This window comes from Mus musculus, chromosome 14 (genome assembly GCF_000001635.26).
Source record: "Mus musculus strain C57BL/6J chromosome 14, GRCm38.p6 C57BL/6J".
NCBI classification, from domain to species: Eukaryota; Metazoa; Chordata; class Mammalia; order Rodentia; family Muridae; genus Mus; species Mus musculus.
The window spans coordinates 4260735-4278396 of record NC_000080.6 but is presented as its reverse complement, the minus strand read 5'-3'; positions in this window follow the sequence as shown (position 1 = coordinate 4278396).

The following is a 17662-nucleotide window of genomic DNA, read 5'->3' as shown; positions in this document are numbered from 1 at the left end:
TCTGGCAGCCACTGTGCTCCATCTTCATCTCGTGAAAAAACACAAACCGAGCCCCTTCCCCAGATTAGAACCGGATCTGGACCCTTCTATTCGTTAGTCAGTGGGTCCTTCCCTTTTACCAATGCATAAGAACTAGAAGTCACTGGATACCAGTGGCGATCCGCTGCAGACTGACCATTAATATCAGTTTGCAAAAAATTTGGAACAAATAAAGTAAAGGCAAGATGAGCCTTTGGTGACCTTGGGGGATATAGCTGCCCCTGATCTGTCTTAAAAAGCCAATTCTTTAAGGTGCAATGAGCACATTCAACTATTCTTTGTCCCATGGGGTTATAAGGAATTCCAGTTTTATGTTTGATACCGAATTCCTTACAGAATGAAATAAAATTTTTACTACAATAGGATGGCCCGTTATCTGTCTTAATAAGTTTAGGCAATCCCATAGCATTAAAGGCTTGCAGACAATGATCAATTACGTTTTTAGAAGCCTCTCCTGTATGGAGAGAAGGGATCTTGACGGCATATTGAAGTTAAATGTACCACAGGTCTCAAATAAGGGTACTGATTGTGCAACATATAAACTGTCAGTAAAGAAATTAAAAGCCTCATGCACAGACTGAAAGACCTTTAGTACTGCTGTTAATTTGGCTAACTGAGCCAAAAGGCCAGGAGTCTCTATGATAACTTGTTGATTATTAATAAGATATCCAGCTCACCCTTTAGAGGAGCCATCAGTAAAAATCAATAGAGCATTATATAAAGGCTGTAAGGAAGTCATTTTAGGAAATATCACATCACGTACATTTCAAAATTTTATCAACCTATCTTGGGGGTAGTGGCTGTCTATAGTTCCCTTAAAAGGCTGAACAATGATATCTGGCTCTTTGCAGAAATAAGTTAATGTCTGTCTTCTTCCAGTGATCATCATCTGTGCCACTGCTTTGTGATATGGCAAGATATTACATTTAGGAGAAATCTTTGAGTGTATCCACATTAAAGGAAATTTTTTGCCATAGCAGTTCCATAGGCACATGAGTCGTATTAAAAATTAACAGATGCAGGGGCAAGGAGTAACCTATATAAGTGACAAATTGCTCTTCAATAGCTTTTTCCACTAGCTGTAAGGCCAGCAATCCTTCTGAGGTTAGGGATCTAGGGGAAGTGAGGGATGTGCTCTGAATTAACTTTGCTAGGTAATTTAGAATATAGGAATCTCTAACATTGGACTGAATATTAGACCAGTCTAAGATTGAGTTAGAATGACTGGTCACACTGAAGAAAAGAGAAAAATCATTATAACTCTATTCAATGACTAATTTTACTAAGTCAGTATATACAGTCTCTGATGAACTATTGCCATAAAGTTAAAAGGCTAGATGCTAGTCTAAACTGGAAAAATGGCAAGCAAGGATGGATCTAAAACATGAATTTAATTTAGTTTTTTAGTCATTACAATCAGGACACTGAGTCAACTTACCTGCCAGCTCTTCACACGAATTAATATGCTTCTGCAGCATTCTGTGGAGAGAGCCTGTCTTTCCCTTTCCTAATAAGGTAGCTGTTTTAGGATCAATCTATAAGCCAATAAGTAGATCCTTTTAAGGTACTATAAAGCATTTATTAAATTCTTTGACATTTAAATTTCAAAAAAAGGTATGATTTAAATAGTGTGCATGGGAATGCACTAAATAGTATGTACGGGGATACAATTTCTCTCTTTTTTGTCTTTTAAGAAGTTAAAGTTTTAAAATTTCACAATACCTACCCTTTGAATGAATAACTTGTTGAAAAGACATTTTAAATACTTGGCTGTAAAGGGGCAGTGACTAATTGCACTTTCAATCATTTTTCTTAAGGAGCGGTTGTAACTAGAAAGCTTGAAAAGTTATTAAGAGTCACATGTGCATAATTTATTTATTTATTAACTAGAAATATGTATAAGCAATCACAAATTTGAGAATTAATTGTATCTGAGGGATGAACAATTTTAAGCAATTGTGAGCTCAGAGCTATGGCATTGACTATTAATATACAAATTAAGGTTTGATTGTCCAGCATTTTAAAACAACATCTACAGCCCACAACTAGATTATCTGTGCTGAAACAGGGGAAACTGGGTGTCTTAAGACTCCGCCCCACATCAGCTAGTTGGGCCCACGTGGGCCAACGATCAGCTGGGAAATGAGAAAAATGACTTTACAATAATATTTTTTCTGGCCAAAGAATTGTCTTGGGCACAACTAATATTTAATTACCAATGAATATAATTAATAACAATTATAAAAGCTTTCTTTATTTTTTTGTAAAACCTTTTGTAGTAAACTAAAACCCTAAGTAATAAAAGGATATTGTCTCTGAATCTCTTGGGTGAGAGCAAGGATTTAAGGTAAACTTCCCTTGAGAAGCATTAGTTTATAAAATACTTTCCACTTAGGAGACAATATACACTGAAAGATTAAAACTCTTGGCTTCTTGTATAGAAGCAGAAACAATAAAATTTTTCTTACATAAGGTAAAGTTACAATAGACATACCTAGAGGCAGAATTTTCTAGTGATTACCAGTTCACTAGAAACAAAACTCTTTAAATTTAAGCATTATTTTTAAACATCTGAATAGATCTGCAACACTGTTAAAAAGAAATTTTCTTGAACACAGGGAAAAACTTTCTCAGGCACTGTTTGCAAAACACAAGAAGGCCACAAGACGCTCTGGAGCTGCCCAGAGCCCTGCATTGACTCAAATATAAAATATTTTTTAATCTGAGCATCCTGGCCCTCCTGTAATAAGGACCGGTTCTAGAGAAACAATATCACGGTCTACGCCTCTAATTTTTGATACTCTATCATAAGATGACTTACAGTTTAAACGTTTTTCACAACTTTAGTGTTGTGGAAAAATTGCCCATACTGCAGTTTCCTGCCAGGCAGCAACTATAGCCAAACTGATTGTTTGAGGGTCTGATATATGCAGAAAGACAAACATAACTAGATAACTCTGTCACAGTTTTGTATGAAGTGAGCTGTATGAGCGCTCTCATAAAATGATTACTCTTGTAATTATCTTAATTAACAATATATGGGTGAGTAGAAAATCTTAAATTTGTAATCAAACTGCAAGCTGCAGTCAATGGAACAATGGCAGTTTTAACCATAATTTTTAAGTTTCTTGTGCAAGATTAGGATAATACCTACAACCTCGGGAAAGCAAAACCCAAGTTTAAAACAATTTATCATCTTTAAAATCAATATAGGAGCATTACTATCATATTACAAAGTTTGGCTGCCAATTGATACCTATGAATACCTATTAAAGCAAGCTTTAATGCTTTAATAAAGAGGCATTGCTTTAAATCTTATCTTAAATTTTACTATTTAGGATAGGAACCACATTAATTATTATCTAAACTAGAAATATCTTTAGAGACCCAGCCTCTTGGCCTGCCTTATGCCACCTGTCAGAAGGACTCTAAACTTGAGTTATCAAATTTAACACTAACCATCTGTAACAATGTAACAATTATTAATCTTAACCAACAACTTATGAGCTGATTGTGAAAACACTCAGAGCACATTACCAATAAAAAGGAACCAAATGAAGCAGTTACATTTAGACCAATCAGAGAATATTAAGTTTTGTAGCTACAATCATAGAATAAAAGGCACTTTGCCATTTGTCAAACACATTAATCACGAACCATTTATCAGCTTTTTTACTCCGAAACTAAGAGGCTGTGCACTTGCCCTTTTTTCCTAAAACGAACAGTTTTTCCAGCAGGGGCCCTCCTGCCATGTGTCTGATTCCTGGCTGAAGCACGTGGCAGCTCTCGGCTTTGAAGATAAAGTTTCTTTTACCATCTTTATTATCCAACATAAAACATAGAACATTCATTCATACTGACTGGACATGAACATACATGAATTGAACACGAGAACAGATTGGTGCACCAGACATTAGACAAGACACAAAAGGGGACACAGTACTACTTCTGCTATAAGGCCCAGAGATAACAAAGCATGGCACTCCTAAAATTTCTCTCTGCTTTTTGGGACAATTTCCTCCCTCATGATGCAATCTGCCTAATTATTAATTCCCTTTTAATAAACCCTTTCTTTTCTCACGCCTAAAAATGTACCGTCTGTGAGCCACGGCCTACCGCCTGTTACAGTACCCAGCTCCTGTTAAGCTTCACTGCTGAACCTAAGTGAATTAGCTCTCGGGTTTAACGATGTTTCAGCTTAGCCTATACCGACCTTCTCCAGTATGAATTTCCTTTATCCTTTAATTATTTTCTTCTTCTATGGAGCTCCAAACCAGCAGTGCCTCTTCCAAAAATCCTTTGCCTTTTCTCAGTCCCTCGTTAGTTCGCCAAATGTTGTGTCCCGCCAGCAGATCACAGCCTGGGTTCTAGCCTGGAAAGGCATTTTGGAAACCTGGAAGAGAAGAGGGGCTGGGCTGCGAGAGATAAGGAAGGAACCAAGACAAAGGTCTCTGCTAAAGGTTCAATTTTTACTTTTCCAGCACTCAGTTATGAAGGAAGGAAAGGCTGGATTCCTGCCAAATAATCTTGGAGTCCAGTAGCAGGGTGACCACTTGTATGGCTCTGAACAGCAAAGCAGCAGCTTACAGCAGTGGGCATGGCAGAACAATTGAGCCTGCAAGCTCCATCCAGGTGTAAACAGTTGAACCATTAAGGCTCAGGGAGGGGAGGCTACACAAAGCAAAGATAAATAAAAAAGGAAGACTTGCATTCCAAAGATCCATCATTCTCGTTGAGTCTAAGTGTTTGTGCTCACCTTCACCAGGTCTCTGGAGACCTGTGTTCATCCAGGTCTGAGGGCTCATCCAAAATAGAGTCCTGAACTAGCTGTGGCCAAGTGTTCCTGTGTTGTTGGCTGATCTCTGTCTCAAGCTTCAGAGACACTGGAGGGGCAGCCTTGGCCTTCAATCGCCAGCCATTCCAGGTCCTCTGCCAGCTAATGGAATCTTCCACAGAGTCCTGTCATCGCAAAAATAGAAGCTAGGGTATTCCAAAGATTGTGATGCCACTCTACAGTCATGATGAGTTGGTTACATGAGACCATACAAGTTAACTAATGTCTGTATGACTGTTTTCCTTATTTGAAAGTGAGTAATGAGATCATCTGAGGAGTGGTTGCTAAGAATAAAATCACTGATTAACGTGAATGATAGGACTGTACAGAGCATGGGCTTAATTTTCTGGGTCCAGTGCAAATAGCTGGGAGAGTTCAAAACAAAACCAATAGAAACAACAGAAATACAAACAACAATAATTTTTTAAAAAAAAACTTCTGAGTGCTGGAATCACAGGCATGTACCAAGTCTGGCTAATTTTTGTGTGATTTTATAATAAACAAACACACAAACAAACAAACAAACCAAAAACATCCCTATTCAAGTTCTAGCAGTTGCCTCAGAGAGAGCTGTGTGACACTGCATGCTGCTTCCTTTCCCCAGATAGCTCAGGGGATCTTGTCCATCTTCTATGATCTTCTGCAATTTCTTTCTTCAGAGAAATGAAGTTCTCTTTTTTCCCTTTTTTTTATTTGTGATTTTCTTCATTTACATTTCCAATGCTATCCCAAAAGTCCTCCATATCCCCCCTACCACTCCCCTACTCACCCACTCCCACTTTTTGGCCCTCGTGTTCCCCTGTACTGAGGCATATAAAGTTTGCAAGAACAAGGGGCCTCTCTTTCCACTGATGGCCAACTAGGGTATCTTCTGATACATATGCAGATTGAGACATGATCTCCGGAAGAGGGGTGAAGGGGGAGAGGGTACTGGTTAGTTCATATTGTTGTTCCACCTAGAGGGTTTCAGATCCCTTTAGCTCCTTGGGTACTTTCTCTAGCTCCTCCATTGGGGGCCCTGTGATCCATCCAATAGCTGACTGTGAGCAGCCACTTCTATGGCAGTTTCTAGATGGTACATCCTTTCTTCTCAGCTCCAAATTTTGTCTCTGTAACTCCTTCCATGGGTGTTTTGTTCCCAATTATAAAAAGGTGCAAAGTGTCCACACTTTGGTCTTAGTTATTCTTAAGTTTCTTGTGTTTTGCATATTGTATCTCATACCTTGGGTTTTCTACATTTCTGGGCTAATATCCACTTATCAGTGGGTACATATCATGTGAATTCTTTTGTGATTGGGTTACCTCACTCAGTATGATGTCCTCCAGGTCCATCTCTTTGCCTAGGAATTTCATAAATTCATTCTTTTTAATAGCTGAGTAGTACTCCATTGGGTAAATGTACCACATTTTCTGTATCCATTCCTCTGTTGAGGGGCATCTGGGTTCTTTTGAGCTTCTGGCGATAATAAATAAGGCTGCTATGAACATAGTAGAGCATGTGTCCTTCTTACCAGTTGGAACATCTTCTGGATATATGCCCAGGAGAGGTATTCTGGGATCCTCCAGGTACTATGTCCAATTTTCTGAGGAACTGCCAGACTGATTTCCAGAGTGGTTGTAAAAGCTTGCAATCACACCAACAATAGAGGAGTGTTCTCCTTTCTCCACATCCTTGCCAGCATCTGCTGTCACCAGAATTTTTGATCTTAGCCATTCTGACTGGTGTGTAGTGGAATCTCAGGGTTGTTTTGATTTGCATTTCCCTGATGATTAAGGATGCTGAACATTTTTCAAGTGCTTCTCTGCCATTCAGTATTCCTCAGGTGACAATTTTTGGTTTAGCTCTGAGCCACACTTTTTTATGGGGTTATTGGATTTTCTGGAGTCCACCTTCTTGTGTTCTTTATACATATTGGTTATTAGTCCCCTATCTGATTTAGGATAAGTAAAGATCCTTTCCCAATCTGTTGGTGGTCTTTTTGTCTTATTGACTGTGTCTTTTGCATTACAGAAGCTTTGCAGTTTCATGAGGTCCCATTTGTCAATTCTCAATCTTACAGCACAAACCATTCCTGTTCTATTCAGGAACTTTCCACCTATGCCGATATGTTCTACTCTTTTCCCCACTTTCTCCTCTATAATTTTCATGGTCTCTGGTTTTATGTGGAATTCCTTGATCCACTTAGATTTGACCTTAGTACAAGGAGATAGGAATGGATCAATTCCCATTCTTCTACATGTTAACCGCCAGTAGTGCCAGCACCATTTTTTGAAAATGCTGCCTTTTCTCCACTGGATGGTTTTAGCTCCCTTGTCAAGGATCAAATGACCATAGGTGTGTGGGTTCATTTCTGTGTATTCAATTCTATTCCATTGGTCTACTTGTCTATCGTTATACCAAGACCATGCAATTTTGGATCACAATTGCTCTGTAGTACAGCTTTAGGTCAGGCTACCAACAACAATTTTTAAAAAACCTTCTGAGGGCTGGAATTACAAGCTTGTACCAAATCTGGTCAACTTTTGTATGTATTTCCACCAGAGGTTCTTTTATCCTGGAGAACAGTTTTTGCTATCCTAGGTTTTTTGTAATTCCAGATGAATTTGCAGATTGCCCTTTCTAATTCATTGAAGAATTGAGTTGGAATTTTGATGAAGATTGCATTGAATCTGTAGATTGCATTTGACAAGATAGCCATTTTTACTATATTGATCCTGCCAATCCATGAGCATAGAAGATCTTTCCATCTTCTGAGATCTTCTTTAATATCTTTCTTCAGAGACTTGAAGTTCTTATCAGACAGATCTTTTACTTCCTTAGTTAGAGTCACACAAAGGTATTTTCTATTGGTTTTTACTCTTGTGAACAGTGTTGTTTCCCTAATTTCTTTCTCAGCCCATTTCAAAAGACCAAGTCAGAATCAGTGTCAATCTCTTTCTCCCTCCAGATCAGGATGTTAGTAAGGTCTTAGCTGTTGCTCTAGCACTAGGCCTGCCTGTCTGCGGCCATACTTCCAAACATGATGACCATGGACTCTATGAAACTCTAAGCAAGCCCTCAGATAAAAGCTTCACTGTATGTTACCTTGTTTATAGTATTTCATCACAGCAATAGAACAGTGACTACCACAGGCAGTAAAGAGTTTCTCTCAGCTTACAGTTATAGACCATCATGAACTGAAGTCAGTGCAGGACGCCATGGTGGAGCCCTGCTTACAAGCTTGCTCCTCATGGCTTCTTCAGCCTGCTTTCTTACACCACAGGACCACCTGCCAAGGCAATCCACTTCTTGCAGTGGGCTTAGCCCTACCACATCAATCCTTAATCAAGAAAATGCCCCACAGACTTGCCTACAGGCCAATATGAGACAATTATCTCAAACACCTCATGAGGAAGCTACCTCATTTTTATATTTCTTTTGAGGAACTTCCATGTTGTTTTGCCTGTGGCTCCACCAATTTACATTCTTGCCTGGAGTGCACACAGCTATCCTTTGTGAGGCAGTTGACTGTGTCACCAGAGGACCATGACAACCAGTGACATTGCATAGAGTTTTCTATTGTGATGGGGTATCTAACTAGGCTCTAAGTGATTAGCCAATGAGCTTCCCTCCAATTCTGTGAAAGATATTCAATCTCTGGTTCACCCAGAGTAAGACATGTGCATTTTCATCTGCCCTGAATAAAACTGTTTAGACAAGCAAGGATTGTCTTCTTCATCAAGGACCTGAAGGGCATGAGGGACCGTGGGCTGTGGTGGGATGGGGATGGCAGGGGGTAAGGCTTAGACACACAGAGCTGTGGTTAAGTCTCCTGTAGAGGACCCCTCTTCTAGCCCCTCCATAGTCCTGGCACTCACCTTCAGCTAAGCTGAATTCCCCACACTGGGTTCAACTAGGGCTACTGGATCCTGTTCCCAACTACTTGAGGTTCCCAGTGGTGTCTGCATACACAGGAGGATTGGGACCAACATTTTCAACTCATCATGGTTCCCAGGAGCTTCTGGGTGCACAGGACTCCCCCTCCTCCCAACCCTGCTGTTTTCACCAGAGAAACACAGGCTGTGCTCCCTATCTGTGACTGTGTTTCAGCCTTCCCTGAGCAATGTGGCCCAGCACCCCAGGGGCTAGGAAGAAACACAGCCTAATATCCCTGAGTTTTGCCTTCCCCAAGTGGCACATTGGTGGCATTCCTAACCCCCAGAGGGAAGGCAGAGACACAGAATGATGCCTTTACAGTACGCTGTCAGCAGGGCCTGATCTCTCTGCTCTGTTTTTGATATCTGTGCTCACAGGTATGGGGTATGAGGCAGAATGTCACTGTGGTTGATTTGCACTTCCTTGGTGCTTAGGGATAACAAACCCTTATCATAGAAATTAACATTTAGAGTCCTACTTGCTATCATGTGCCAACATACATCCTAATAGATTTAATAGTTGGATATGATAAATGAATTTTTTAATTGAAATTTGTTATATAGAGCTTCTATTGCTGCAATATCATAACCAAAGTAACTTGGGAAGGAAAGTTTATTTGACTTATACTTCCATATCACAGCTCATCATGGAAGGAATCTGGACAGGAACTCAAACAGTATAGACATCTGGAGACAGGAGCTGATGCAGAGGCCACTGAGGAATGCTGCTTACTGGCTTGCTCCTTATGGCTTGCTCAACCTAATTTCTTATTTAACCTAGGACCACCAGGCAAGTGACGGCCCCACCCACAATGGGCTGGGTCCACATCCATCAATCTAATTAAGAAAATGTCCTATAGGTGTACCAACAGCATGATCTTGGGAGGCATTTTCTCCATTGAGGTTCCCTCCTCTCAGATAACTTCAGCTGGTGCCAAGTTGACATAAAGTTAGTCAGCAGAGAATTGTTATGGCCAAAAGTTACTTTTCCAATGAAAGCAGTGATTCAGTGAGTTCATGTCCCTGGAGTTCACTGACATCAGCAAGTTGCCATCATCAGAACCCCCTTAGCAAATGCTCTCAACAGAACATTCTTTGAAACAGTGGCCAAAGTGGTGTTCTCCTAATAGCCAGCAGTGCCACCAACCTGATCTGCTTGTAGAAGTCACTCTAACTCACTTGCAAACATCAGCAGCTTCATAGCTCTCCACGCAGCAATATTTCCTTTGAAACCTTCAAAACCACTACAAGAACAAACCTGAGAGCTGAGATTGACCTGAATTAATCTTGTGGTGAAAAAATAAATAGAGTGGAGTGCTTCCTCCATCTCTGGTCCAGGAAGAGATCAGCAAGCAGCTTTAAATGTGAACACACAATACAAAATCAAACGCCAGGAAAGAAACCAGTAGAAACAATTTGTCCTTAGTCAGGAACTCTTTCTTGAATGACTGGAGGACTATTCCGGATGTTGGCTGGTCCATTTCTTCAGCTGTGACAATGTGATATTTAATGGCAGTAGATGATAGATGAGAGGCTTCATTCAATGTTTCAAAAGTTTTTTATTCTCACAGATGAGAACATAGGCAAACCCAAGGATGAGGTGATATATCTTACAATTGAGTCTTACAACTACTGCATCATAATGTCACCCTGTTGGGTTGGTTATTTATCTTGGTGCATTGGTTGTGGCTGTGTATCATGCCGTGGTACCTTTTTCAAATATAAACGATGAAAAACTTCTTCAGTACACTCTACAGCTACAAAAACCTCCAGCAAAGTGGCTGGAGGCACAGTAGTGGAGCATTTGCCTGCCCAACATGTACAAGGCCCCAGACTCTAGACTCAGCAACACAAACAACATCAATAACAACAAGCCAACAACAAATGTACCATACAAACTACACAGCCTTGGGCTGTAGAGGGAGAGGGTAAACTTGAATAGTTTACTGTCACAGAAATGGTAGTTAAGCACCTCAGGTAACTATCACTGTCATGAGATCCAAAGCACACGAAGACAGTAATCAAAATATGGTTCTGAATACAATTTAATGTTTGTTATAATATTAATCAACAAGTAATATACAAATTTGGTAGATACCAGGGAACTCAATACATGTTCATCTCTTTCCTTCTCTCTACCAGAAGAATTTGGACAAAAAGAGAGAGAGAGAGAGAGAGAGAGAGAGAGAGAATGAGAGAGAGAGAGAGGGGGGGGGAGAGGGAGAGGGAGAGGGAGAGATGGAGGGAGAAGGAGAGAAAGAGAGAGAGAGAGAGAGAGAGAGAGAGAGAGAGAGAGAGAGAGAGAGAAGATATCAGCTTCCCCCCCCTTGTTTCTCTTGTTCAGGCCAACTTGAACCTCACTGTATGCTGAGGATGAATTTCTGCTTCTCACATGTCTACCTGTAGAGTTCTGAGATTACAGACATGAGTCACCATACCTACACAGTGCTAGCATTGAAACAAGGGCTTTGTATATACTAGCTAAGTAAACACTCCACCAACGGTGCTACATCCCAACCTGTAAAATGCCACATTTTACAGAAAGGAAAGAAACAAAAAGGAAAGGAAAGGAAAGGAAAGGAAAGGAAAGGAAAGGAAAGGAAAGGAAAGGAAAAAAGAAAGGAAAAGAAAAGAGAAAAGGAAAGAAAAAAGAAAAGGCAGGTACATTTCTAGATAGTAAGCAACAACTTTATTACTAACCTGAGATAAGAGTTGGTATCTTGTTTTATTACCACAATTGTTGCTCCGCAAGGAGAGAAAAAAAAATAAAGCTTAAAATAGAATGAAAAGTGAAGCTAGCTGACAATAGTATGGAGAAGGAAGTATCTGGTTTGGATTCAGGAAAAAGCCCACTCAGGTAGAGCCACCCTTCTCCCCGCACGCCATGGGTCACCTTGGTAAAGGAGACTTGGTTGGCTGGAGGAAGAAAAGGCCCAGGAGCTGTCTTCCTGCAGACTTCCAAGAGAACAGAAAGAAATACCTGGATTCCAGTCAGCTTTGCTGAGTTCTTGGATAGGACCTTCATGCCTACAAAGGAAAAGGTGAAACCTGAAGATACAGCTCCAAGTGACAAGGCTTGCTCTGAGGCTATGATAGCTGATGAAGAATTATGTTCCTCTTAAGGCAATAAGAAAGAAACGGAAGAAGAATGAAGACTCAGATACAAAAGACTACCGCTTGCTTTCTTCCTGCTTCATTCAGAATATTGTCCAAAGATCAAGAGTGAATCCCGGGGCTTGACCACTGGGAATGTAGCAAGGAAATTGGGTGAGATGTGGTCTGAGCAGACAGCCCAAGATAGACCACCATGTGAAGAGAAGGCAGCTGAACTAAAGGAAGTATGAGCTACAGGATATTGCATGCCTTGAGAGGGCAGAGGTGATGCAAGATAGAAGGACCCTGGAGGCTCAACAAAGAATGAAAAGATGAAGAAAAGGAGGAAGAGGGGAAGGAGGAGGTAGAAGAAGGAGGAGGAGTAGAGGGGGAGGAGAGGAGAAGGAGGAGGGAAGGGGGACAGGGAGAAAAAGAAGAAAATGGAGGAGGAGAAGAAGAAGAGGAAGGAGGAGGAGAAAAAGAAGAGGGCGGAGGAGGAGCAGGAGGAGGAAGAGGAAATTCAGGCAGAGGAAAACCAAATAATTAGTCTGTGATTCCTATGGAACTTGTGGAGGCCCAGTTACTTTTTTCATTACAAATGTGAAACTTATGTGAAACTTAAGTACAGCTTAACACTGGCTTCTGTATAAATATCATACAGTTTTTTGTTTTGTACAGGATCCCTACCTACTTCAAGGCTCAGGAAACAGTATTGAAGAAGCTATAGAAAGAGTGAGTGTAAAAACCTGATGAATGGAGAGGAATACTGTGAGAGGCTGGCCTCTGAACACACCATGGCTGTTACACACACACATTCACAGCAGCTGTGTTTACCTGTGCAATCCCTTCACAAGATCCAGAGAGTTAAACTTTCCATTGTGGAGGGGGAGGGATTCTCAATACCCCAACCCCTTCCCTTGCTGAGTTGCTAATGGCAACTGATAACTGCTAAAGGACAGAGAGCCACTTTTCTTTGAGAAAGGTAGCCATTGACAGGTTTCCCACCCCCCTTTGTATGACCCAGCAGGCATGCACGAATACAGGCAGCACCAGTGGGACTTAGTGGGTGATTTTATAAAACAACATGAAGTTGGGAAGGATACAGGAGACTTGTTGAGGGAAGGGTGTTGATCTAAGTGTATGGGAGACAGGTTGGGGGCAGGAGGTGGTGGTGGTGAGGATAGAGGGAGTAACCAAGGAATGACTACAACTAAGATACATTGTATACAGCAATGAATGGTTTTTATTGTATGTTATCAGGATGTAGCTCAGTAGTGGGTGTTTGCAGTGCTAACTTAATATTCACAAGGTCCTGAGTTCAATCCCTAGTACTGTGGTAGAGAAAGAAGTTTTTAATACAGTCTGTAGCTCCCCCATGCCCTCAGGGTTTGTTTATGTGTTCCTTTGTTGGTTTGAAACAGTTTCTCTGTCATCAAGCTAGGCTTACGCTCACACAGATGCCCCTGCTCCTGCCTCCTTGGTGATGCAGTAATGGTTACTCCACCACCATCTGCAAGCTGGAGGTTTTTTGGAGGCTACTATATACTTAGATTTTTAAAGTTTTGATGTTGAGTGTTCATAAATACATAGTAGTTTCTTTAATGACTTGCATGTGGTAGCACGGTCAACTTCATAGGCATTTATACTACTAGTATCTCCTTTTTAAGAATGTTTGTAATACAATTGTGAACATTAAAATATAAAAAATATTACTAGAGACCATCATGAATAATGTACATACTAGTTTATAAATGCAAGTGAAAATGTGAGGTGTGACATCACCGCTTTTTTGCATCCTCCACTCTTTCTCCTTGCTCTCTTCCTCCTTTATATAAGCTTATAGAAGTAAGAAAGGGAAGAAAGGAAGGAGGGATGGAGGGATAGAGGGAGGAAGAGAGGGAGGAAGGGAAAGAGGGAGTGAGAGAGCGGTGGAGGGATGGATGGAGGGAGATATGGAGGTATATGGAGGAGAGAAGGGAAAGGGGAAACCCACAAACACTGTAATAACAAAAGAATTATTCAAGGGCTCATGGTATCAACACTGTTCTCACAATAATGTATTCATTGTGAAACCATCTAAATATGATTTCAAGCATTGTTATACAAGGGTCTCATCATTTCCCTCCCATCTTTAAAGCCACCAAGAACTGACAGACTTCCCTTGCATTCTAACATACTGTTCAACCCAAAACATTTCAACTCTGTGGAAGTGAAAACGAAAAGCAAAATAAAACACAACATAGCCCAAGTCTGCAAGAGAACCCAGTTTAAAGAAAAGGTAATTCAAAATTCCTGATAATTATTCAGTCTTTAGAAATCATTTGAAAGGGTGGGAAGGATCAGGGGTTCAAGGCCTTTGAGAGACATTGCCTCAAAAAGCCAAAGGAATAAAAACTACTTGCACCTTTGTGCCTAAGTTACCCAGAACTAATAGTGTCTCACTTGGATCCCCTGAGTGGCAGCTGTCACTCAGTTGAAATCTGAGTTTCTCTGTGGGCCTTACAGGAGAGAGTGTCATCATGGTACCCTCTGGGGTTGTTAGGGTGGATGTGAAGAGAACATCTACTTCCTCCCTCAGCAGTGCTGTGAGAATGTCCGGGAGATCACATGGTGTGCCCGATCTGAACATGTTGCCTGATCCACATAGTCTTCTTAGATCACAGTCGCCTGTCCATGCTTTACCAAAACAAAGCCTGACACAGAGTGCGTAGAACAAACAAACAAACAAAAAGAACAGTACACAGAATTAAACCCGGGAGAGAAATGGAGAAAGTGGGCAGAATGACACAGGCACACATTTACAAAGCACCTGCCTTGCTCTGGGAACAGACAGAGTCAGATATGATTGGTCAGAGCAGTGGTTCTCCTCCTTCATAATTGTGACTCTTTAATACAGTTCCTCATGGCCTGAACCATAAAATTATTTCCATTGCTACTTCTTAACTGTAATTTTGCTACCGTTATGAGTCTTAATGTGAATATCTTATATGCAGGGTATCCTGTACAGGGGTTGTGACCCACAGGTTGAGAAAGAACCACTGACATAGTGGTTGACAAAGCAGGGGCATTGAGTGCATTATAAACACGTGATATGCGAAACATTAAAATTACGAATCAGCAGAAACTCCATGCTTACAGAAGCATTATAAGATCCTCCTCTTTAAAAAAGATTTAAAAATGGTGATGTATGGTACAGAAAATATTCTCAAATGAATGTGATGGCCATGCGGGTAAAACTACGATTCTAGAAGCTGAAATAAAGATGGTCACTATTTCTAAGCTCCCCTGGGCTAGCACCACCTCTCTGTCTCTGTCTCTCTGTCTCTCTCTGTCTGTCTGTCTGTCTGTCTGTCTCTCTCTCTCTCTTTCTCTCTCTCTCTCTCTCTCTCTCTCTCCTTCTCTCACACACACACACATACGTATGCACTCATTTCTCACTCTAGGGCTTTTTGTTTTACAGATGTGGGTGTTTTTTGGGTTATTTGAGTTATTTTTATAAGGAGACAGGGTCTGTTATGTTCTTCCCACCTAACCCCTGACCTCAAACCATCCTCCTGCCTCAGTTTCCTGAGTACCTGAATCTACAGCACACACCACCACGTTTGGGCATTTCAGACAGATGAGAGTACTTTTCTACCTAGTGCTATCTTGACAAACATTTATTTTTATTTTTGTTTAGCTTTGCTTTTCTGAGATAGGGTTGAGCTTCATAGTCCTGACTGTGGATCAGGCAGACCTTGACATTGTTGGTGAACGTATTTTTCCTAATGTGTAGTTTGCCAATTTGTCCTATTGGCTATGCCCTTTGTCTTATAGAAGTTTTTCACTTTCTTGTGGCCCATTTATAAATTTTGATGTTAGAGTCTGAGCTATTGGACTTCTGTTTATGACATTTATCCCCATTCCCATGAGTTTGAGGCTCTTTCCTGCTTTGTCTTCAGTTAGATTCAGTGAATCTGGTATTACGTTGAGATCTTTAATCCACCTGGCCTTGAGTATTGTGCCAGGTGAAAAATATGCATCTACTTTCATTTTTCTGCATACTTACTCCCAGTTAGACCAGCATCATTTATTGAAATGTTTCTTTTTGAATTGTATATTTTTGACTTTGTAGGAGATCAAGTGTCCATCGGTCTAGTTTAATTTCTCGGTCTTCAAATCATTTCTTTTTCTATTTTAAAACACTTTAATCTTACATTTCAAATGCTAGCTATTTTTCCGGTTTTCTGCCTAAAACCCACCTACCTCATGCCCCTTCGAACTGCTTCTATGAGGGTGCTCCACCACACAGTGCTCTCTTGCTAGCCTAGCATTCCTATACACCGGGGCATGGAGCTTTTAAAGGACCAAGGGCCTTTCCTCCCATTGATGTCCAACAAGGCTGTCATCTGGCACACATGTGCCTAGAGCCATGGGCCACTCCATGTGTGATTGGTGGTTTAGTCCCTGGGAGTTCTAGGGGATATGGTTGGTTGATATTGTTGTTCTTCCTATGGTTGCAACCCCCTATAGCTCATTCAGTCCTTTCTCCAACTCTTCCAATGGGGACTCTATGCTCATTCCAAAGAGGGGATGCAAAAATGTGCCTTGGTATTTGTCACTCTCAGGTGGAGCCTCTGAGGAGACAACTGTAGCAGGCTCCTGTCAGAAAGCACTTATTGGCATCTTCCATAGTGTCTGGCCTTGGTGTCTGTATGTGGGATGGATCTCCAAGTGGAGAAGGCTCAGGATGGCTTTAGCTTCATTCTCTGCTCCACACCTTATCTCCACATTCCCCCCTGTGTTTGCTTGCCTAAAGGGTCCTGGATCCACCAACAAGGGGCTTACTCTATACAGGCTCAATTTTACCAAGAAAAGGATTGTTGCAGAATCATACAAATGAATGGCACCAAGAAGTTCAACTACAGTATCTTAGGTCCAGCAGACCTGGTAGAGAACTGAAGACCTGAGCTATCTGGGGAAAGGAAGCAGCATGCAGTGTCACACAGCTCTTTCTGAGGCAACTGCTAGAACTGGAATAGGGATGATCGTTTGTTGGTTTGTTTGTTTATTATAAGGCAGAGTTAGTACATGCTTGTAATCCTAGCACTCAGAAGGTTTTTAAAAAGTTGTTGTAGTTAGTTTTCCTGATGTTTCTATTGGTTTTATATTGAACTCTCCCAGCTCTTTGCACTGGAAGCAGAAAATTAAGCCCATGCTCTGTACAGTCCTATCATTCATGTTAATCAGTGATTTTATTCTTAGCAACCACTCCTCAGATGATGTCATTACTCACTTTCAAATAAGGAAAACAGTCATACAGACATTAGTTAACTTGTATGTTCTCACATAACCAAATCATCATGACTGTAGAGTGGCATCACAATTTTTGGAATACCTCAGCTTCTATTTTTGAGATGACAGGCATCTCCATTAGCTGACAGAGGACCTGGAATGGCTGCCACCTGAAGGCCAAGGCTGCCCCTAAAGGGTCTCTGAAGCCTGAGGCAGAGGTCAGCCAATAACACAGGAAAACCTGGCCACAGCTGGTTCAGGTCTGTATTTTGGGTGAGACCTGAGACCTGGATGAACAGAGGTCTCCAGAGTTCTGGTAAAGGTGAGCACAAACACTTAGACTTGAGGAGAATATTGGATCTTTGGGATTTGTTAGTATTCCAGCTGTTTCTATTAATTTTAGTTTGAACTCTTCCAGCTATTTGCCCTGGGCCCTGAAAATTAAGCCCATACTCTGTACAGTCCTATCATTCATGTATATTGTAATCAACACAGTAGTTAATAGTA